Below are 23171 nucleotides of genomic sequence, written 5' to 3' on the forward strand. Positions count from 1 at the left end.
GCTCCACAAACAAGAAAATGAAAGTCACAAAGTGTACTGTATATGAAGCCTATAAATTATTAACTACCAGTTTCTAAATCTCTACCTGGCAGTGGCTTGTCAATTGTGGACAATCCTAGGCATTTTTTGTATGGGTTGCATATTTCCACACCTTTTTTTTTTTTTACTCAAAAGGAAGTATATGCAACCAAGCAAACCTGTCAGCAAAATCTCCCAACAACTAAACAACTTCAGGGAAAACTTCTTATCCCTGAATTGTGTTCAGGTTTTGTGTCTCTTACACTTAAGGAGGAAAAAAAATGCTCAGTTACTCCGTGCACAACATACCCAGTGATTCCATCAATTTGAAGGTATGATCAAGCAAGCTAAAAAATCTTGCAACACACCAAGCATGCTAAGAAACTGGGCTTGTTACTCAGAATATCATCTCTGGTACAGAGCCAAATGTAAGGTGAAGAAAATGTCATTTTGTTAGATACTTTTTAACACATTCTAAAGAAAAAAATGTAACTGACAGCTACTTGTCTTTACAAAGACACTGCTTTCAAACATCTTATCAGGAAAGCCTAAGAATATATTTAATTCCAGAGAAAAGCCTTTCAGTGCCCTGAGAAATCCTTTTTGTTCAAAACTAATCTATTTTTGCTTTGTGCACAAAAGTAAAATACTTTGTCAAATTCTCTGCAGAAATCCTTTTAGCTATCTTAAAAATACGTTTAGTGAAGCCCTGCTTGATTTCTCTTATATGAGCAAAAATTTACTTTGTCAAATTATATTCTCCAAAAAACCTTTCAGCTGACTTAAAAATCCATTTTGTGCAAAACAATGACCATGCATCAGCTCAGAGTGATTGCACAGTAGTTACTTAGCCTGGCAAATGGCAGCAAAATGTCAGCTGAAATGAAAGACACACAGCCCTGGGCTTATCAGAGAAAGTCCAGATGATTCATGTAACATCATAAATAAATAACACAGACTGTGTGTAAAGGTAAGTTTAACAGTACAGGTTCTCTTACCACCACTGGTTCATTTCAAAGCACCCATAATAGGAGCTTTATTTGATGACAGTGACATGTGGCAAGATAAAGTATCTTGTCGTTAACACTCATATTTCAAGGTCACCAAGTGTTACATTTCTAAGTGAACAAGAAGAAAACTTAATCAGATAGTGTGTGCATTAATGGATCATCAAAATATTGATAGCTACAAAAGGAATGGAATCAAAAAGACTGCTTGACACGTGAGAATACTGAAGTGAATGTGCAGTGCTGGTTAGTAATTATGGAGTGGGGGTTGGAGGGAGCGAGGCACCCTGATACAGATTAATTCCTTTCTTAATACCTTCTTAGTTTATGTGAAATCTCTGGATGAGTTGTTGGCATTGGGATTTGTAGCTCTAAAAGTATGAACCTCTACTGCCGTAGCTAAAAGACCAGGTCAATGAGCCCACGAATAAAACTCTTCAGAATCCTGCCACCAGAGAAGAACAGACATATCCTCTATATATGGATAGGTTACACTAACAAAAGAATTAATGGCATCTGTTAGAGGAGTTTATTTAACAGGGTATGATATCCCAGGATGGTTTTATTTTGGTTCCTGCCTTTTGTGTTACCCTGTAAATGATCCAGATTTGGTAGCAGATTTATCTGTTTTGAGGACAAGGCTGATGGGTGGTTGGTAACCAGGGAAAGCCATACTGCTCTTCATTACTTCACTGGTAGACAGCTTTATAATGGTGTCTGCAAGAGGTACTCTGGTAATATGTAGAGAAGCAAAGACACATCCTTGCTAGCAATGTTGATGAAAAATACAAAAAGAAAGAGACACCCAAAGAGCCAACGGACACTAGAACTGTCATTAATTATCACAATTTATGCCACAGAATTTTCTACCAATTCACAGTGAAAATTCTCACATTGTTCAGTATAATACAACATTCAGTATTTGTTATTTTTATGTTGGGTGGGGTAGTGGAGGTGTACAGCAGGGTGCAAGATAAAGCACATAGGCTTAGAATGATAAAGCACATGTACATAGGCTTAGAATGATAAAGTTTCTAGCATTACTTTACATTGACATACACAGTGTATTTGTATTTCAATTAGTTTAGTGTATATTGTTTTATTTCTTGTTTAGCATTTATAGAGCAAATATTTTAATACAACACATCTAGTAGACTAATGACAGAGAGCTATAGTAAACTAATGTCTGGCATTTGGAAGCCCCTACAATCTTCAACATTTACCAGTAATTAACATACAGTCCTATCTGAAATATCAGATTTGTTTCCTACTGTACTGTAGAGGAAAATTCTACAGAAGCTTAGAAATCACTGTTTAGCAACTGTTGGTAAGTTTTATCTTTTGTAGCGATCACTCTTTACAAAAGCTCTGTATGGGAAACAATAGTGAGACTTGTTAAGACAGTACATAGAATCTACCCCTGAATTCAATTGTCCACCTATGCACACCAAAAGCTGAACATCACTTCAAAATAAGAGGAAGGCCTTGATCAATAAGTGGGTTTTTTTCCACATTTGCAAAGTTTAGTTAAAAGCTTTCTGTAACCTCTTCAGCTCCACAAGTGTTAGCAAGGAGATCTGTATTCTAGCTGTCAGAAAAGCTTCTAAACAGACAAACGCTCAAACTGTTTCAAGGTAATAATTTCCATTTAGGTTTCCAAAAATATTTAAGATATATGTCAGACCACAATATTTCAGAAACATTTCACTGACACAGTGGAATATATAATTCAGTCATTATCCATTGTTCCAAAATCTGCAGAAGACTTGAATCCTCTTACATTTAAAACAGCAAAACAGATTTAACTATGTAAAACATCTAAAATGCCATATCACATTCCAGGATGATTTTCCATAATCAATGTTCTGTTTTATTTCTTGTTACCATAACCCCCACAAGCCATATAAATTGAATATGGTTCTTTAGTAAATATTCTTCTCCACCCACATGATGCCAAGTAGTGAGGAACTGGGAAGTTAACTGTTAATGTTTTCTAATAGTTTCATCTCCCATACCCCTTCATTCTGTGAGTCTGTTTCCAACTTCACAATCCCCAGCTCCCTTGGACCATGAAGGCACAGGAAAATACTCTATAAAGAACAATCTTAAATAACTGTATCTACAGCTGTAACACAAGGTCCTAAACTGTAGATTAGGATGCTGTTTTAATGCAACATAAGGTTAGAACCCTGTAGCTGTATATACCAGGCCCTTATCTAACATTTGTTCTCCTAATGACAGTACGTTAAAAGTACTTACCAAGTTGTAAATATTTAAAAATTAGAAACAAGGCAGAAGTCCAAAAGCTGGCTTTTAAAAAAATCCTAAATTAATTCCATCATTCAACCACGCGGAACAGTGGTCTGCTCATATTAATGAGTGCTGGGTGAGAGCTATCTTGGGGTGAGTCTTAAAATCCATATTTTGTCCTTACTCAGAGAAAATTCTCAGCAAATTCAGGAATAAGCCTATATAACGACAGCCTGAAGGTCAGAAAAACAGGAGTCAAAAGAGAACTGTAAAAATACCTGAAACTCGCACGCGCGCGCACACACACACACCCCCCAGTCCTGAAAACAAGAAAGAACTTGTTACAGAGGTTATAGGTGGACCGAAGTTAGAGATGAAAGAGGCCTATTAGATTATTGAGTCCACTCTCTTGGAAGTGAAAAAGAAAGGTGACATGGCAGAATGGAGCAGAGAGACGTAAGCCTGTGGTCTCAGTATACCTTTGCAAGATTCCATTGACTTCTGTGCAAGTTATTCATGCATCAGAGAGAGAGTGAAAGGGAAAGAGAGAAAAAATCAGACCAATCAGGCCAACCATAACCGAGTCACTATTGTTTTAAACAGGGTTACTTGAGGTGTCTGGCATCAGAATTAGGCCTCCGGATTATTAAGAGAGCAAACCTTAGCAAATCTATTCAGTGAAAGGGGATGATTGATGTGTGCCATTTTTTCCCTTGTAATTCTCTGTTTCTCCCTAAATCCTGCAGCATATAAACCTATTCACTGAGGCAGGAAGAATCTTTGCAATTTCTTTATATTTCAAAACATTTTTTTCTATAAAAATAAATCACATTTCATCAAACACCTAGCTATTTAATGTCTTGAAAACGTTAGCATTTCTCTTACTCAAACATGGTTTGTGTGTAACATGGGCCAGATCACCTGCTTATATAAATTTTCATATCTCCATTGACTTCACTTGAACTATGATCGACAACAGCTGAAGATCTAGCCCCATGTGTTTAAGAATGTTCTACTATAACAAATCTGAAGACTGTATTAGAGAATTAATTAGCCAGTCAACTAGATCATTACTCAGCTATTATCTACACATACAACAGTTTGCAGCACACTGTGAGGACTCACAGCCAGGCCTCCCAAATATAGCCAACACAAGGTAATACTGCAGCTTCCTTGGATGCATGAGGGAACATCACACAAGGTTTTCTGCATAGGTCATGAATTTTCATGACAGATAATGGATGTGGAGATTACACCCTTCCTAGAATCCTGATACCATATTCTTTTTTAATTGTGCTACCTTCATTTCCTTATCCTCTCCACAAACCATACAGAACTCCATCTGATTTAGGTGGATGCACCTTTTTTTGTACTCACTGTAAGTTTGGATATATCTTATTTCCACTCCCTGTTTTCTGACAAGCTGCCTTTTTGGTCAGTGCTTTTCATGACACATCTTCTAAAACATGTTTTCTCAGTCCTTAATTATGAAACTCTTCAAGCATATTTAAGGCAAAATCTTTCAAAGCCAAAAAGGAATCAGTGTCCAGCTTCTGCAGTCTAACACAGCTCAACATTCATTGCTCTAAACATAAATATGCTAGTGCTAAAAACCAAAATATCCCCTTTTTAAATCTCACTGCTTTATTTTTATGCTTCAGTGCTTCAAATTTCCTCCTCAGCCCCTTTGCAAGATGCCCTTATAGCCTACAAGGAACAACAATAAAAGTAAATACATAAATAATAAAAGAAAAAGCCAATTGTCTGGCATTTATCCAATCCAATATGTTATATTTCAACCTTACTACTTGCAGTGGAGGGCTTACAGGGCTGTTTATATGCACCAAATGGTGAAGTAATAGGAAAGCTTCAAGGTAGGAAAAAAAATAGAAGTGGCCAGCAGCTAGGATTTAATCTGAATGACCACTTCGCAAATAGACTGAATAAATATTTTTCCCCCAATGCAAGGGCAAGAAAATGAACAAACAAAAATCTTCTCTTGGAACAAAGTGCTCCCCACACTCATTCCAAACAGTTAGGTATTGCAGTCAGCAATTTTGAAAAGCCTTACACAATTTCCATCTCCTTTCCACTAGAGAAATAAGTGTAGGGGGTTGTGAAAACAAAGGGATTTCCAGAATATTGATCTGAGAGACTAAATGGTAATAAAGAATGTACCAAAGTAAAATGTAATTGTCTTTTTCTTGGCTACAAACACCTCTAGTTCACATTTATGTTATAATGCTCCTACATTATGTTTTCTCTAGTTGAAATATTACGTGCACACTAGGAAAAAAGAGAGAGACATTGGAACTTAGACAATTTGCCTACATTTAGTTCTATTAATATCATTAGACAGGAGAATCAGTGACACTGCAGCTAAAAGCTAGAGATGAACTAACCAGCGCTTTATCTTCTGTTGCCAAGGACTACATGATGAACTCTGCATTGACCTAAATTTATTACAGAATAGAGCTCGTTGCTGCTGTACCAAGCACTCTGTTGCAATTACAGCACATTAGGCAGAGGAGTGAATCTCAAGGGGAAATGTCTAGTCTTTTAATCAGGCAGTAGAAAGTCAGAGTGGACAAAAATTAGCCTGCTGTATATATCTGCAGTCAATCTGTACATGCGCATCCAATAGCCATCTTAATTTTACCCAGAAAATGCTTTTATTATATACAGGGGTCATGACTGTACAGTTGACTCACTTAATCTTTTCTGTACTTCAGTCCATTTTTTCCTGTATTATGTTCTCAACCTTCCTGAACTATCTTGGGAGCTTTGGGAAGTTAAAATTTTCAAACCTAGGACTTCATCTCTATACTGACCACTCTCAAATAAAGATAATGTTTTTCCCCCCTACATTTTTGTTGGGGTATAATGCAGATTTGAGGAGCTGAGAAATAAATACCAGCATTTTAAATGCTCAGGGATAGACAAAATGATGCTTTTCTAGTAAACAGACTTTAGCATTTCTTGGAGTCTGCAATGCTCTCTTTACAAGTATACAGGAATCTGACAAGTTATTGATTTGTTTTAATGGATAAGAGGAAAGCTTTTGTAAAGAGAATGTTCCAAATGTTATTAAGGAGTTGAAAAGGAGAAACATGGTTTAATTTTTTAAACAATACCTGAAGGTTTTAAGTTTAAGCTTTTTTTTTTTTTTAAATCATCATTTAAACTGGAATAGTATGTTGCCCTCCGCCTGCAGGCTGGGCAAAGGGTGAGAGCCCCTGCCTGCTCCCCTAAAAATTAACAGCAGACTTCTTTGTGAGATCAGACACAAAATAAATTAGAGTGCCAGAGATGTCTCAGTTTGCTTTGATGTCAACAGATGAGCCTGATCCTGGAAACACTGATGCATGTGAGCAATTCTTAATGTCAGGGATAGCTCATGTTATCACGTATATTAGGTTACTCACCCAAGCTCTTGAAGAATTGGTCCCTAGATGTCATATAGTCTTTTGCTTCTTTTTCTCCTTTTTAGATACATATGGCAACATGCTTAAATAGATCAAATATAATCAAATGTAAGCAGAAATAATGCACTGGTAATGGTCACCTTGGGCTGAATTATAGCTAAATGCATTGGGATACATTATGGCTTAAGGACCTTTACCTAACCCCTGGCAATACCATTGTCATGGCATTGTATTTGTGTATGACTAACTAGCAAACACTAAGTCAAAACATGGAGAGATCTTCACTTTAGCTCTTTGTTTCACCATAGGCAATTGTCATTGCTTCTTTATGCTGCTGAAGAAGGGTGATGCATACTAATGACTAAGGCCAGGTACAGACATTACACTTCTACTGGTATAAGTGATCAGCAGGGATCCAGGTTTTCCATTTCATGGATCATGGATTTTCCCCTTTAAAGTATAAGAATGCAGATTTCCCCCTTTAAAGGAGAAACACCAGGGAAACCATGGGTTTCCCCTTGCAGGTCAGCAGAATGGAAGGGGGGTGATCAGAGGCAGCGGACCACATGCACGTGTGCATGCACACATGCATGTGGCCGGCAGTGCAGTCAAGCAGTGTGGTAGAGAGCAGCTCCCGCAGCTCCCTTCAGGTAAAGTCTGTGGGGAGGATGAGTGAGACGTGGGGAGGTGGGGGGGGTAGCATAGGCAACATGGAGGGAAGGAATTGGGAGGCACCTGTCCCCCCACTCAGATATCTGTGCCCACTGTAGGGCATGGGGCTTCAGCCTGGCTGGACTGTTACAAGGCACAGGCCAACTCCATGGCTCAGTGGGCAGGACCCAGCATGGGAGGGCAGAGAGTGGGGCAGGGAGGCTTGGTGCTGCTGCCACCAGGAGTGCCACACAACTATTGCTGCCAAGGTGAGGTGCCCTCTGCCTGCCTAGCAGCAGCAGGCGCCCAACTTCATGCTGCTACAGCACCTCACCTTGGCAGCCTTGGTGTCATGACTGGCACAGGGCTCCCAGCAGTGGCAGCACAGAGTTGTGCCACCCCGCTGCTGCCAGGTGGGTGGGGGTGCCTCACTTTGGAGGCCATGGTGGTACAGCACTCCCTCCCACAACACGTTCCATCCACTGGACCATGGAGGTGGCTCCTGCCTGGTGCCAGTTTGGCTAGGCTGAAGCCCTGTGCCCCATGCCCTGATGTAGGTGCAGAAATCAGGGGGGGGGCACATGCCCCCCACACCTCCTGACACATTGCCTACAGTATCACCTATGCCCACACACCCCCTGTCCCTCACACTGGGGGGCTGGAGCCTGGGGGCAAGGAGCAGCAGGTCAGGCAAGAGTGAGGGGCACCAGCAGGAAAGGGAGCTGAGAGCTGAGAAACTGTGGGTCAGAAGCAAGGGGCAGTAGCAGGGCCAGGGGGCTGCACCAACAGGGCTGGGGTGGTGGGGGACTGTAGGTCTGGAGTGAGGGGCAATAGCATGGGCAGGGCACCATCATATCAGGGCTGCTCAGCACCACTAGGCAGCAGTGGGGTGGGGAGACAGGGAGGGCAGCCACAGCTGGACCCACATCCTGGTGAGTGAAGGGGCAGGGGGAGTTCCAATTTTCCATGCTAAAAAACCCAAATCAAATGCCAAAATATAAAGGCATTTAGAATTTATTTTATTATAATGATTGAGGCATTGGTAGGCCTCCAAATTGCTTTAAATTTGTAATTATAGCATTAAAACATTGTGTTGAACTGATAACTATACATATAGTAGTGTTTTACTTTAATCATGGAAAAACACAGATTTTTGTGCCCGGGGGGGGGGGGGAGGGGGGAAAGGGAGGGGTTAATCAGTGAATTTTAGATTTCTTATCAGAGAAAACCAGGATCCCTGATTGGCAATTGGTCTATACCCAGAACAGAACAAAAGTTTGGCGCACAGACTAGTTTAAGAACATTAGAAACTGTTTTAAGATTTGCCGCCACCCCCCCCCCCCCGGGCAAATGTGCGTTCTGTTCACTACTGATCTAAACTACACTGCTTACAGAAAGACACGTAACTTACATCAATTCTGCCTTGGGTACTTTTTGCGTGTCAGCAGCTAGCCTAAGAAGACTCTTGCAGAATACCACATTTTGCCAATTAGCAACTGAGTCAACAAAACAAGAGGTAAGGATCACAACAATCATTTGTTCATTTATTTCAGTAATTGTGACATAATGTTTTGTGATAACACTTTGCAATAGGTAGTCAATTTTGTGAAATCATATTCCCTAAAACATCTTCTGAGACACGTGAAAAGACGCGCCAAATTCGCCAGCATGAAGTGTGGATTAGCAGACCTTTTACACTTATGTCTTCCCTTTAAATGTGCTAAATGCAAAAGTGGCAATACAAGACTGGGAGGCAATGTCAATGATGACCTACAAAAAACCTATGGGAATTACTCCCTGTGCTACAGACACATTTTTGCATCCTGGCTAATAGGCAATTACTGAACTATCCTCTACAGAGGAGAAATCACTCACTTTAAGAAATACCGTATCTGAACCTTGTGCATTTTCTCAGTAAGTCACACACATGTTATTTACCTCCGGTGTTTTTAAGCAGCAACTGACACAGCATGTAATGATTCCCCTAACTCATATTTCCCATCTGTACAGAATAAAGAGAACACAAGGGTGTGGAAGACTTGAAGACAGCTGCCAGGGAACTGCCTAGAACAGTGATCTCGGGAAGGGAGAGACCGGTTCAAAGAAGAGAATAGCTTTAAAAACCAAAGGGATTTCCAAGTGTGAGAAGAGATAGAACCTAGAAATGCAGCCAATAAGGACCAGCCAGCAGAAGAAAGGCTGAATGGCAGGAGACAAGTGGAAGACAGAAAGTAGAAAGTAAATGAAAGTTGGATGAAAAAAAAGTGAAGCCTCGTAAGGCAGCAGTCAGATACAATTGCTGAAGACAATTGTTGAAACCGGATTTAATGAAGAGAGATGACAATGTCAGGACATGCCCACAATTCCTCTCCAACACAAAAAGATTATCCAGTCAACATAACACAATATCACACACCACTTAGTACCTTGCATCAGACTACTACTCATCAGATGCCTAACATCTGACAAAGTAGGCTGTCCCATACGAAAGATTATTCCTCTCTGAACTGGTTAGTCTCTAAGGTGCCATCCTGCCCTGCCTTTTGGCTCCTGCCTCATCTTCAAAGCATTTCACAATTATTTCTTAAGACAATACTCCTATAAGTTGAGGGCTACAACTCCATTGTAGAGAAGGGTGCACTGAGGCATAGAGCAGTAAAGCAATTTGACAAAGGGATCCAGTAAGCAAAGAGAACCTGGGGTTCTGATTGCCACATCACCTGCACCAAACTACACTGCTTTTCATAACATAGCACAGGGGGTTGCAGTAGTAGGAAATTTAGCAGAAAGGCTAGGTCTTTGGCATTTTTACCTTAAGACATACATAGAAACTAGATATACACACGTGTGCCTGCATGCTTGCATGGTGGGGGGAACCAACCACCTTTCCAAATGTTTCAGTTTTGTTAAAATGTTTAATTTTGTGGTTGTAAAAATGGGTGAAAATTTCATATCTGCAGTGATAGAGGGGGGTTCGTTTTCTGATCTTTCCCCCTGTCTCTGTTTAGACTGAGATCTTCTCTTACTTCCAGAAATAAAGCTGAGAGATTTCAGGAGAGCTGAGCTTGCTGGTTTGACTACACTCTGCATCTCAAAATGATTATAATGATGGCTCCATTCTAGCTGTTTGATGGGAACCTTTTGGCAGCAGAGTAATTCCCCTGCTGTTATTATTTGATGTGCTTTCATGATTATTTGTATGAGGACAAAGCACTGTAAAAGGGTTAGACATAAGCGGAAACCTACATCAGCCTGCACAGGGGAAAAAAAATTAAAGATTTTAATAAAGGAACAGGAATGTGTAAAGGTTTATATAGCCTCTCAGTCTAATCTGGTAATTTTCTGTCTTTATTAGGAACTATAAAATAGCAGTTTGGGGGTAAGTGAAGGCCATTGCATTACTAATATATGAAAGATTATGTGTTTACTTGGAACACAGATTCAAGTATTACTGAATATTTTGAAAGCAAGCTGGATGTACAAAGACATTTCAAAGCCATATTGCAAGTAAAACTGAGCTGCCACATATCAACAGCAGTAACAAGAGCTGGGTTCATTATAAGGTTTATGGGTCCCTTCTAAAATAAATAAAATCTTTGGCTCCCGTCCCTACCTAAAGTTAAACTCACTCTTCTGCTTGTATGAAATTAAAATCTAAACACTTCAGCCACCCTTAACATAATTTTTCTCCCCTTCCTGGAAGTACACAGAGGAATCTTGGTTACTCAGAATATGGTTCATTTTATCCAGTAAGAATCAGACATTTAGCCACCTCAATGAAAACCCCCAAGGCTCTGGCTTCCACATATGCCTCATTCACAAGTCCAAAGAAGTACCATCTAAGTCAAATGGGTTCAATTTGGATTTGTGTGTGAAATATATACATTTATCAAGAAAGGTAAGATTAATCATACTGACATAGCCACGATAGCAATTTGTGTCTCCAAAAATATATGAAGAAAACATGTTTTGTTCAGGTAGCATGGCTCTTGGGCTCAGTACAGATGTTCAAAAAGCCCATGGCAGAATCAGTCTAAGTTGTATGGTTTTCTGTAAGCAGCATAGTTTAGATCGGTAGCGAACAGAACACACATTCACCCTTTGGTGGGGGAGGAAGGCAAATCTTAGACCAGATTCTGCCATTTTTAAACCAATCTGTGTGTCAAACTTCTGTTCTGCTATGGATATAGACTGGTTTTGTGTGCCGAACTTCTGTTCTGTTACACATATCACTTATACTGGTAAAAGTATAATACCTGGTCTTCGAGATTCATAGATTCATAGATGTTAGGGTCGGAAGGGACCTCAATAGATCATCGAGTCCGACCCCCTGCATAGGCAGGAAAGAGTGCTGGGTCTAGATGACCCCAGCTAGATACTCATCTAACCTCCTCTTGAAGACCCCCAAGGTAGGGGAGAGCACCACCTCCCTTGGGAGCCCGTTCCAGACCTTGGCCACTTGAACTGTGAAGAAGTTCTTCCTAATGTCCAATCTAAATCTGCTCTCTGCTAGCTTGTGGCCATTATTTCTTGTAACCCCCGGGGGCGCCTTGGTGAATAAATACTCACCAATTCCCTTCTGTGCCCCCGTGATGAACTTATAGGCAGCCACAAGGTCGCCTCTCCACCTTCTCTTGCGGAGGCTGAAAAGGTCCAGTTTCTCTAGTCTCTCGGCGTAGGGCTTGGTCTGCAGGCCCTTAACCATATGCGTGGCCCTTCTCTGGACCCTTTCCAGGTTATCCGCATCCTTCTTGAATTGCGGCGCCCAGAATTGCACGCAGTACTTCAACTGTGGTCTGACCAGCGCCCAATAGAGGGGAAGTATCACCTCCTTGGACCTATTCGTCATGCATCTGCTGATGCACGATAAAGTGCCATTGGCTTTTCTGATGGCTTCGTCACACTGCCAACTCATGTTCATCTTAGAGTCCACTAGGACTCCAAGATCCCTTTCCACTTCCGTGCCACCCAGCAGGTCATTCCCTAGGCTGTAGGTAGGTGTGCTGGACATTTTTCCTCCCTAGGTGCAGCACTTTGCATTTCTCCTTGTTGAACTGCATTCTGTTGTTTTCTGCCCACTTGTCCAACCTGTCCAGGTCTGCTTGCAGCTGTTCCCTGCCCTCCGGCATGTCCACATCTCCCCATAGCTTTGTGTCATCTGCAAACTTGGACAGAGTACATTTCACTCCCTCGTCCAGGTCACTGATGAAGACATTAAAGAGTATCAGTCCAAGGACCGAGCCCTGAGGGACCCCACTGCCCAAACCCTTCCAGGTCGAAGCCGACCCATCCACCACGACTCTCTGGGTGCGACCCTCCAGCCAATTCGCCACCCACCGGACTGTGTAGTCATCCAAGTCACAGCCTCTTAACTTGTTCACCAGTATGGGGTGGGATACCGTATCAAAGGCCTTCCTGAAGTCTAATTATACGACATCTACCCCTCCTCCTGTGTCCAGGTGTTTCATAACCTGGTCATAAAAAGAGACTAGATTAGTCAGGCACGATCTGCCTGCCACGAACCCATGCTGGTTTCCCCTCAGCATAATTTGTCCTGCCGGGCTCTCGCATATGTGAGCCTTGATAATTTTTTCAAAGACTTTGCCAAGGATGGAGGTGAGACTGACTGGCCTATAGTTGCCCGGGTCCTCCCTCCCCTTTTTGAAAATGGGGACCACATTGGCCCTTTTCCAGTCCTCCGGGACTTGGCCCATGCGCCACGAGCGTTCTAATATTCCCGCCAGTGGCTCTGCAATGATGTCGGCCAGTGCCTTCAGCACCCTTGGATGGAGCTCATCCAGGCCTGCTGACTTAAAGGCATCCAGTTCTTCCAAGTGACTCTGCACCATCTCAGGGTCTACGCATGGTAGTCTGGCGCCTTGCTGCTGCCTCTCTACAATCCCAGTGAGAGACTTGTCGTGTCCCTCACTTAGGAACACTGAGGCAAAGAACTCGTTGAGGAGTTCAGCCTTGTCCCCCCTGGCCGTCACCAATTGTTTCTGCCCATTTAGCAGGGGTCCTATTTCTCCCTGGGCCTTCCTTTTACTCCCTAAAAGGTTACTTTCGAGGTTACTTTCAATGTTGTTATTCTACGAGCATGATTTTAAGAGGTGCTGGGGTACTTTTAACTAGTAATGGGCCCCTAAATCCTCAGGAAAAAAGAACATTCAGGTACTTATAAAAATGGGCTTGAGATTAATATTTTTAGTAATATTTTTTCAACTATGCTGTTAGCAACTTTCAAAAATCTAACCAATTTCAGCCCTAAAATGAATATCTTTACTGATCTGTCTAGACCAATTTTGTGGGTTTCATCATATATGATGAAAGCATCTCACAATAGTTAACAGATTTTTATCTTTTGAACAGTCCTAGGAGGTAGAGGGAATAATTAGCCTATTTTAGAGGTTAAATTTTAGAAGTTAAATTCTCTGCATCTCTGATAAAATTAATACAAAACAGTATCTCTCCAAATACCAAACTTGGGAAGAACTGGAGTTAAATCAAGTTTTAAGTAGCAAGTAGTAAACACTGACAGAATGAATGATTTCAATCATGGCATTGTTACATTCAGAGACATCACTGACATTTCATGATTTCATCCCATGATTGTACCTTCACCCATGCACCTTCTCCAATACCAAAATGGAAATACCAGCAGCGCTTTCTTCTTTTTTTATGCTTCTAATGTTATCTGGAGATAATTTTCTAGCTATTTTGTAAACCTTTTAGTTTGCTTCTGAGAGGACTGCTTATCCTCCATCCTAACCACATACACAATGGATTAGTCACTGCAGGTAAAAGTTAAAAACTGCAGTTTCTAGAGCCTTCCCAAATGGTTCATTTGGGTTCATTACAGATAACATCTAAGGAAGCTCTTGGTTTAATTTGCTGACCCCCATAGCTCAAATTTCTAATATCATCCCACAAATGATCACTTCTGGAGCAGAAGAGTCTTTCTGACCATCCAGTACTAGGTTTTTCTGATAAAACACATTACCTCCTGTCACTGATGATATTAATCAGCATCGACTCTTATACTGCTATTTTGGAAAGTGTCCATAAGGACCTGGCCTGAGACCTCCAAAATTGTTAATCTTGATCCAAACTTTAAAGTTTTTATATACACAAGCAAGAAGCTAGCCTTGACATCTGCTGAACTAACTCATCATATCAAATATGGTTAGTTTCCCCAATTAAAAAAAACAAAACACATAGCTGGCACTTATTTCTTTGTTTCTGAAAGGATATGTCAGAAAAATAATTTCAATTGTTTCTAGTGCAGTTCTTCAGACACGATCGTTACTGATATAATGTTGCCTGGCAAAATGATTATGCATCAACAGTTCCCTCTGAAATAAGCTGTCATCAGCACATTCCTTTATGAAATAATATTCATTAAAAATTGGATATTCTCTTAGCTAAAATGACAGCTCATCACCTTGTCATTTTTCTATAATATACACTTTACAATATGGTGCTAACAAGGCACAAGGTAGCAAACCAGTCATCTTCTCCAGTGTCAAAGTGAAGACTAGATACACCATATACAAAGAAAATATGTCAATTAAATGAATCCTGTCTGCAGTTAGAGCTGTACTGCCATACAGCATCACAATCTGTACTCTTATTATCCTGTATTATATACCAGAGAGCCTTTATTTCAAAGTGGTGTTTTTCTTTTCATATTAATGTAAAATAGAAAACGGTTAACCTAGAAACAACTAACAAAATACTTATGATATAAATTCCTCCTTCCATGGGTATTATGACACTGAGGTAGTTGCTACAAACAAAGCAAAGATGGACAAATAGACTAAAACTGGAATCAGTTGTGTTGCAGATTCACAGTTAGTATAAAATGGCATAGCTCTATTAACTTCAGTTAAACAGCACTATTCACATCAGGCAGCTTCTGACCTCAAATCTGTATAGTCAGACACTTTTATCCAGGAAGGTTCTGTTTTGGGGCAAAATTATAATGGAAATAACATACTATACTGAAATATGATCAGGTAGATAAACTGCATCACTAAAGTAAGCAAAGAAGGGAGGAATACATTTGGATTTTTTACTTTAGTTACTCATAGCTGTATGATATAGCTGTGGCAGAGAAAGACATGTAGTTCTAGATAGTTAAGGCATGGAAATAGCAAATGGAATGGATATGAATTGGCAGCTACCTCTTCAACAGAAGTTTGGCATGCCTAGAGTACAGATCCTTCTGGATAATCCAAACTCTGGTTTGGAAATTTTCAGTTTGAAGCAAAGCTTCTGTCTTTACACATCAGTGACTCACTCATTAATCTGTGATGAAATTCCTAATTATATTCCCTTCTGCAGTTTCTTTAAGCTACCAGTGTACAGTACAGAGAAGCTGTACAAGTGTCAGGTAGAGTTGGATATTTATATTTAATTGACTTTGGCATGTAAAAGTGCTGAGTGACTAATGGCTGTTTACCTGGCAACCCACTGTGACAAATACTATCACCATATTTTCTCTTCCTAGAAGGCCACACCACTGAAAAGTAGCTTCCCCTGAAGCTACACTCTAACACTTCTATTTCTAAAAATGTTACGACTAAGTGACTGTATCTTCTGATTTATAAGAAGTTATTACAAACGTGATTTGCTCTCACTTGAAGTATAGATTTACTTGCTGTTGCAAGGCTTAGGAAAAAATATCCTGTAATCAGGAAGTTATGAAGAGAACTCCTGACAGAAGAATAACCTTCTTGTGTGGTGCTCACAGGCACATGATTGCACTGCAACATAACGAAATGCTGTTTTAACTATATTTTGGGGAATGAGTTTTATAGTAATATGAGCTGTAACAGCATTTACTAATTATGTGAAACTAAAAAATATATACTTTAAGCAATATTAATTTCCTAAAAAAGTAACTCAACCTTATTTTATGTTCATATAGAACTCAGCACGTCATAGACCCTATGGGAAACATAATAAACAACAAGAGTATTCTTCACCTCTGGTGTCCTAAAATGTATTTTTTACTCTTTATTAAACAACAAATCTTTAAGAGAATAGGATTTAAAATGTATCTCTCTGCTATAAATTAAGATTAACCAATTTATTCAGGACTGCTGGAGAACAAAATATAAAACCAAACTTGTATTTTACCTGCGATGAAGAATGACTTGTTATAGAGTCATAGGGCACAGATAGATAGAAATGACAATTTTTGCCTGATCTGCCCACAGAAAGCTGTTTATAGTCATAACCAAATACAAGTGCATGGCTGTAGAGAGCTTCAAAAATGGACAGTCACGTCTGACCCCTCGTTGCACGAGGCATCAGATAAAGAATTTTCAAACTGTAGCGTCTTTTGTAGCTTGTGTCTGCAGAGCTCCCAGCCTGCCTCTGTTTTCAGAATGGGGGTGGGGGAACTGAGGTTGTTCAGTCTGGGGGGTTTTCAGTCCCCCAGAGAGTGGTGTGGGTGTATTGGAGCCCTTCCCCTCCCCCCCCCCCCAAAATGAGGAGCTCCAATTCACCCATCCTACCCTTCAGCACCAGCTGGGGAGCCCCAAGAACAACCTCCCTCCATGGCCTTTCTCCCCTCCCATTCTGAAAACAGTGAGCACTGGCAGGGAGCCCTGGCCATTGCTATGGAACCTGGCTGCAGGCTCCCAGCCCACAGCTAGAATCCCCTCCCCCTGGAACCAGCAGTGACTTTCTGTTTGTTTCAAAGGATCATTGCAACTCAGAACATTTCCTGCAAAGCTTTGTCAGCTGCACTTCGGTCTGCACTGATAAAGTAGGGTTAGAAGCAACCTCCAGACCATTCCCCTGCCTGTGGCAGGATCATCCCTATCCAAATGATACTGTACAAATCCATAATCTCTTATTTAAAACTACTGTCAACCCTAACACAATACATAACACCATAACCTGCCACAGGTAAAGCAGGAGAACCATGGTAGCCAGTGTCCCACTTGTATAAAAGGTTCTTAATATTCACTCAAGAAATCCCAGGTGGAAAGCCTACAGAGGAAGGCAAAAAACCCCACAGTCCTTATCAATCTGACCCTGAGGTAAAATTCCTTTCTGATCCCAAATATGGTGATTGGTCTGACACTTAGCAGGCAGGCAAGACCCTCTAGCCTTAAGTCTCAGGAGAAGGCTTGACACACCAAAGCCAAAATCCCCAGCCTTGGCTGTAGCCAACACCCAATGTTTCTTATTTTACACTGGGTATTAGGGCTACCTTGAGTTTGAAGCAGTCACATTTTAAGGCTAAAATCCTGCTCTGTCACCCGCCTGCATAGCTGTGACTGGCCACTTGGGGACTGCCAAGGAGGGTCCGGACTAGGAACTACAACTGTGAGTTGCTACTACAGGGCTGGTGAGCCAGGACAGGCTTCTATCTCTGCTCTAGGTGGGGCGGGGGCGAGAGGTAGTTTGGCAGGGAGGGTGAGGGCATGAAGCTGGGAGGTGGAAAGTTAATGAGATAGGGGTAGGTAATGCAATGGGAGGTGAAAAGGAAAATATGTTGGAGTGGAGAAAGGGTGGGAAAATAAAGGAAGTCAGCCACTGCAAAATAAAATAGATGAAAAAAAAGAATTTAAAATAAAAAGGAAGTAAAGAGGCTGCATGTTTTAATAAACTGGGATATGTTTTGCATTCATCCCTTCTTGCATGCAATTCAAGACATATACCTTTCTGTGCCACATTCTGCGAGTAGCTGAGGAGTCTGTTCCACATGATTAGGTCCTCTGTATTCCCTTCAAACAATTGGGAATTTCAGCTCTGTAATAACTGGTTATTATACTATACTATACTATACTGAGGACTCAGCACATGAACTACCAGCACCCACGGCTGAAAATATCAACAAGACATACATCAACTTCACCTCCATGATTCTCAAAACAGCCCATGCCACCATCCCCATAGGGCACCGTAAGAAGTACATCCCACACTGGGATGAGAAATGCAACAAGCTACTTCAGACCTTAGAATCATCACCTGATAGCATGGTGAGATGTCATGCCACTGATAAGATAGAGCTCCATCTAAATGAGATGAAGAGGAACAGGTGGCTAGATACCATAGAAGACATAGACATAACACATTCAAGCCAAAAGTTTTGGTCAACCAGCAAGAGACTAACCAGAGAGGGCAAGCCACAGAGATTTTGCCCTGTTCAATGAAATGCCATCGCAAATGTATTAGTCACAAACGGCAACTTTCCAGAACCAGACTGGAGTTTTGACAAGTTTATCAAGCAGAAAACCACATTCATCCTAAAATCAGCAACTGCAAATCAAAACCTGACAGCTCCTTTCACTGAAGAAGAGATAAAGACAGCACTATTTAGCTCTAAAACAGACAAAGCTGCTGACCACATTTTTCCTGAACACCTCACCAAACTCAGGCCTATAGCCCAAGACTGGCTATGCAGTTTTCTTTCTGTCAACATGTATGCATCATTGTAAGATACCAAAAATCTGGTTCAAGGCCAACACCATTGCAATACAGAAGCCAGGGAAAGACCCCCACAGGCCCAAAGAGCTAGAGACCCATATCACTTCTGCATAACACAGATCAGTGATAAACCTGCCCTGGAATGGCATAGCTTTAAGCCTGCTAGAGTGTACTTAAAACAAGTTTCAAGTATAATTGTGTGGACAATTCAAGGTTAAGAGCTCCAGGAGTCACCTAAATTTAATGTGTAACAAGGCCTTCGAAAATATAAATAGCAAAACTATGTACATCTCTCTCCCTCTCTCTAGATGATATATACACACATATATACACCTACATATGCACATTTGTTTTATATATTTATTAAATATCAATATTGTATGCAATATGAATATATACATATGGATCTTTGCATTGCATATATATGGGTCTTATATACATACTGGTTTTATTATTTAGCCAGCAAACTGAAAGAACCATGTTTTTGTACAGTTCTATTTCTAGGATTACAATTTCCTTATATCTTAGACTCTATTCCTTACAAACAATGGATAGCATTGGCAACTGCAGCTCTATAAGACATTCATGATCAAGTTGTTAAATATGTTATAATCAGGGATCTGGTTTTCCATTTCCCACAGATAAATAGAGAAAACCACGGATTTCCCCCTTTTATCAGAGAAAACGTGGATTTCTCCTTTTAGCAGAGAAACCCACGGATTCCCTGCTTTTGCAAATAGCTCCCCAGGCTGGTTGAACTCCAGCCTGCAAGAGCTGTTTGCAAACATGGTGGGAAACCCCCAGCCCTGCCCAGAGAGGGAGGGCAGGGCCTGAGGCTCTCACTCAGCCACAGCTCCACTCGACTTAGCTCAGTCTCACTCTTCTCCTGGAGCCTGAGGTAAGAGGGGCTTGCAGGGGGCTTGGGGCCATGCTGGCAGGGCTGGGGGATTGCAAGTCATGGCTGGGGAGGCACCGGCAGGGCTGGGGTGGAGCCAGGAGCTGGCCCCAGTCCCACCCAAGCAGGTGGCAACAGTGGGGCTGCTGGGGGGGGGATGCAAATCAGAGCAACCGCTCCGGGCCCCACGCACAGCAGAGCAGCTGTGGTGACTCTGCACTGCCACCAACTTCACATCTGGCCATTTGGCACCCCCCTCCCCCTGCTGCTGAATCCACCACTGGGTTCCTTGTGTCTGGGGGCACACAGGCTGATTTGCCCTGGGCCCCGCACCTTGCTTGGGTTGTCTCTGCCTACAGATCACAAATCCCCACTGACATGAGCTCATGTTTGGGGCATGCAAGAAATGCAGAATCATACCTTAACCACAATTTCAATGCCAAGTAATATAATTTTTGTATCTTTTCCTGATTTGCACATAATATAACGGCTGTGGTTTGTCATTTATATTTTTACCACCACAGTACCATAACTAATTGGTTAACCACAATTTAAAAACAGAAACTGACCCCTCAATAATAGCCAACAACAGACAAGAAACTTCCTACAGAAAAAAGTCCATACTTATTTGAAAGAACTCTTTTTTTACAGTAATGTGAAATATTATATGGGCAAAGATCAGAGAAGGAAAGAACTGCTTTTCTTTCCATGCTCCCTACCTCTAACCAGTTCATCTGCAAAGGTACTCTAGAAGAGAGAGGCAAAAAAGCTGACATTGTTTACTTACCCCTGGAGCAAGGGGGAAATAAAAACCCAAATTTTCACTCTTTGTCAGTCTGGCGTCTCATCTGCTCCTGGGGCAGTTCAACTATTCAGCGCCCCTTAGCCAGGGCTCATGATGACTCTTCAATCTGCAGCTGTATTAAATAAATTTTAAAAGTATTAGGGGGAAACACTACAGTATGTATGTCATCACATTTACCAAGTGTTACTTATTTTACTTGCTGAGTAAATGTTAATACAGTAACCAGACATTGCAATTTTAACATTTCTATATTGAAAATGCATCTTCAGGTCTTTAGATAAAAGGAGTTTTATAGAACGGAAAGAAAGAAGTGTTTTATTTATTTGTGCCTGTGCATCTGTGGAGGGTAGAAGTGGGGGTTATGTTTACATGTATCATATTTGGCTAGTGCAGTCTATTTTTCAGACCAGTCACTTTGTATTGTATCTATCTAAACACTCCTGTCCCAAAATCCCAGCTAAAAATATAAATGCTGGAGCCAATGAAATAAAAAAAATAGGCACTTTATTAAACCACAGCATTTCCCTCCACTTCCTCTGTGGTATCATTTGAAGCCTGCTTTCTAAAACAGAAGTTGAACAAATGAATCCTTCTGTCCTCACTTTCAGTTGTCAGCAGTGCTTCAGTGTGAGATGAAATAAATTGCCAGGCTCTTTCATCTTCTATAATCAGCTCTGCACAGCTGAGTACACCCACAGCCCTTCGAGCTGCCTCTGCCAGCACTAATTCTATGTGGAACGGGAAGTCTTTGTTAGTGCCACATTTCTAATGTTCTACATCGGAGTGGGTTTTATTATTTTTATTTCTCCCTTTTTCTCTCATGCACTCTTTTCCGCCTGATAAGCTATTGTACAATCCATTTTCTGCAGGAGAGAAGCCTTTAGGTGGTAACATTATTTTCAAAATGTGCTTGATGTCGAGTATTTCTTTTCCAGTGTGTGCCATGATCATTGATGGTATCAGTGCTTTAACAACATAATACTTATAAATTGAAGTTTGTTCAGAGAAGCCCTGAACCAATCCCACAGCAGGTCAAAATGTTTCATTTTTTAAGACTTGAAAGCTATAAATTCATACCCATTGTATCAATGCAGGCCATCACAGAGATTTACTTACTGCAAGATTGTTTTTGTCTTTCCAGCACAAGTTCGATGTTGGAGTCCATTAGAGAGCAGTGCAGAGGGTAACAGGCAAAGGAGGAGCTGGATTTCAAAGGATTCACAGGCTGCTGAGAATCCCCCCAGGGCAATATCCTTTACCAAATTAATCCTTTGGGAAATGAGAGGCAAATCAACGAAAACTTGGGCATGTTTCATAGGGGGATGTTAAGAGAAGCCTTGTCAATGGATTGAATGACTCAGGTGATTGGTAATAGGCTGTGGAGCTTTTAACCCCTAGGTCAACAGTTCAAATTGAGTTCAGGTCACTAGGGTGGAAATGTTGTTGGCATCAGAACCTGCTCTCCAAGATGCACCAAAATACTACCACCACTGACACTCCTGATGCCAATGGGCAACCAAAGGGGTCAAGGATTGATTTGCCATAGTAACTGAGTACTCTCTCTTCCAGGTTAGGATTCAGAGTCCGAGTGAAACTTGCACTGGTATTCCCTGTTCTGTAGCCCTGCTACAGACAATGTTAGTCCCCTGGCTGGTCTAGGACTGATCTCTCATAGATCTTAAATGCAGTTAATAATACAAATAAATACAAACATTTTTTGTTACACCTCAGCTACCAGGAACTCCCAGTTGCAGGGGGAGTTTTTTCTTCAAAGATCTTTTTCTTTTCTCCCCTTCCCCCCCCCCCTCCCACTTTGCACTACGCAGAAAAACAACTTCACATTGCAACTGGAAAACTACCACTTTTTTATTCATCAGCTGATTCTGACATTATAAACCTAATGGCTCCATTTGGCTACAGCTTGGTTTCTCCTGGGCTGGTAAGATCTTTGCTTAATTAAGTCTTTCAATCCAACCTAGTAGGAGGTGCCATTTCATCATGAAATAATCATATTCCTGGGCAATAATGAGGCAGAAGCAAAACACCTCTCTACCCCTGAGAGTTTGATTACTCCAAGGCAACCACAGCCAAAAGAGTTGATTTATTAAAGTTCTTATAATTAAATAATGTTATTCTTGAGAAAATGAATATTGTAGAATTTTATTAAAAGGAACCCAATCATTAAAAGCGCTATGTAACAGAGTGAGTTTTATATATTATTCTACTCTTTAAAAATGTTTTAATAGCCAATAAAATTGTACCCTGTGCCAAGCAGTTTTCAGATCTTTAAGTTATAGCTGAAAGTGCTGTTAATCATTCTTAAATTACTGTATATTCAATACTGACCTCTAAATGACCTGGTTAGTCTTTATGCAAAATTTAAAAATAGTGATATGCATATTTTCACAGGTGTATACTAAATGTCCTGTGCTGGAGTCAACCCTTAGAGGTGCAAGGGAGCAACTGAACAGTCCTTGTGTTCTCCAGTACTGCCCTGCCTCATCAGGCATGTCTTTTTCCCTAGGTGAAAAGGGCAACTTTATTCTGTTTGTTTACAAGATGGCAGCTATATTTTGGGTCTGGAGCTCCATAACAGATCCACCAGCAAAGGTTACCTGCACTAAGTGAGTACATCTCCTAGATGTCCTTGTCTTGCTTTTTCTCTTGTTGTCCAA

The 23171-nt window shown here is 41.0% G+C and overlaps 1 long non-coding RNA gene across 5 annotated transcripts in view; it reads right to left on the reverse strand.

Moving 5' to 3' along the window:
- Positions 1–20602, reverse strand: part of LOC109280822 (uncharacterized) — a 195945-nt gene extending 175343 nt beyond the window's left edge. For 4 of the 5 annotated variants that reach the window (XR_009461036.1, XR_009461034.1, XR_009461037.1 and 1 more), the window contains exon 1: positions 3285–3519. This is a non-coding gene — a long non-coding RNA (uncharacterized LOC109280822). Of the gene's footprint in view, positions 1–3284; positions 3520–20478 lie in introns of those variants that run through there. The other variant, XR_009461033.1, reaches the window with a different exon arrangement.
- Positions 20603–23171: the final 2569 nt, after the last annotated feature.

Source organism: Alligator mississippiensis, chromosome 3 (assembly GCF_030867095.1).
Source record: "Alligator mississippiensis isolate rAllMis1 chromosome 3, rAllMis1, whole genome shotgun sequence".
NCBI classification, from domain to species: domain Eukaryota; kingdom Metazoa; phylum Chordata; order Crocodylia; family Alligatoridae; genus Alligator; species Alligator mississippiensis.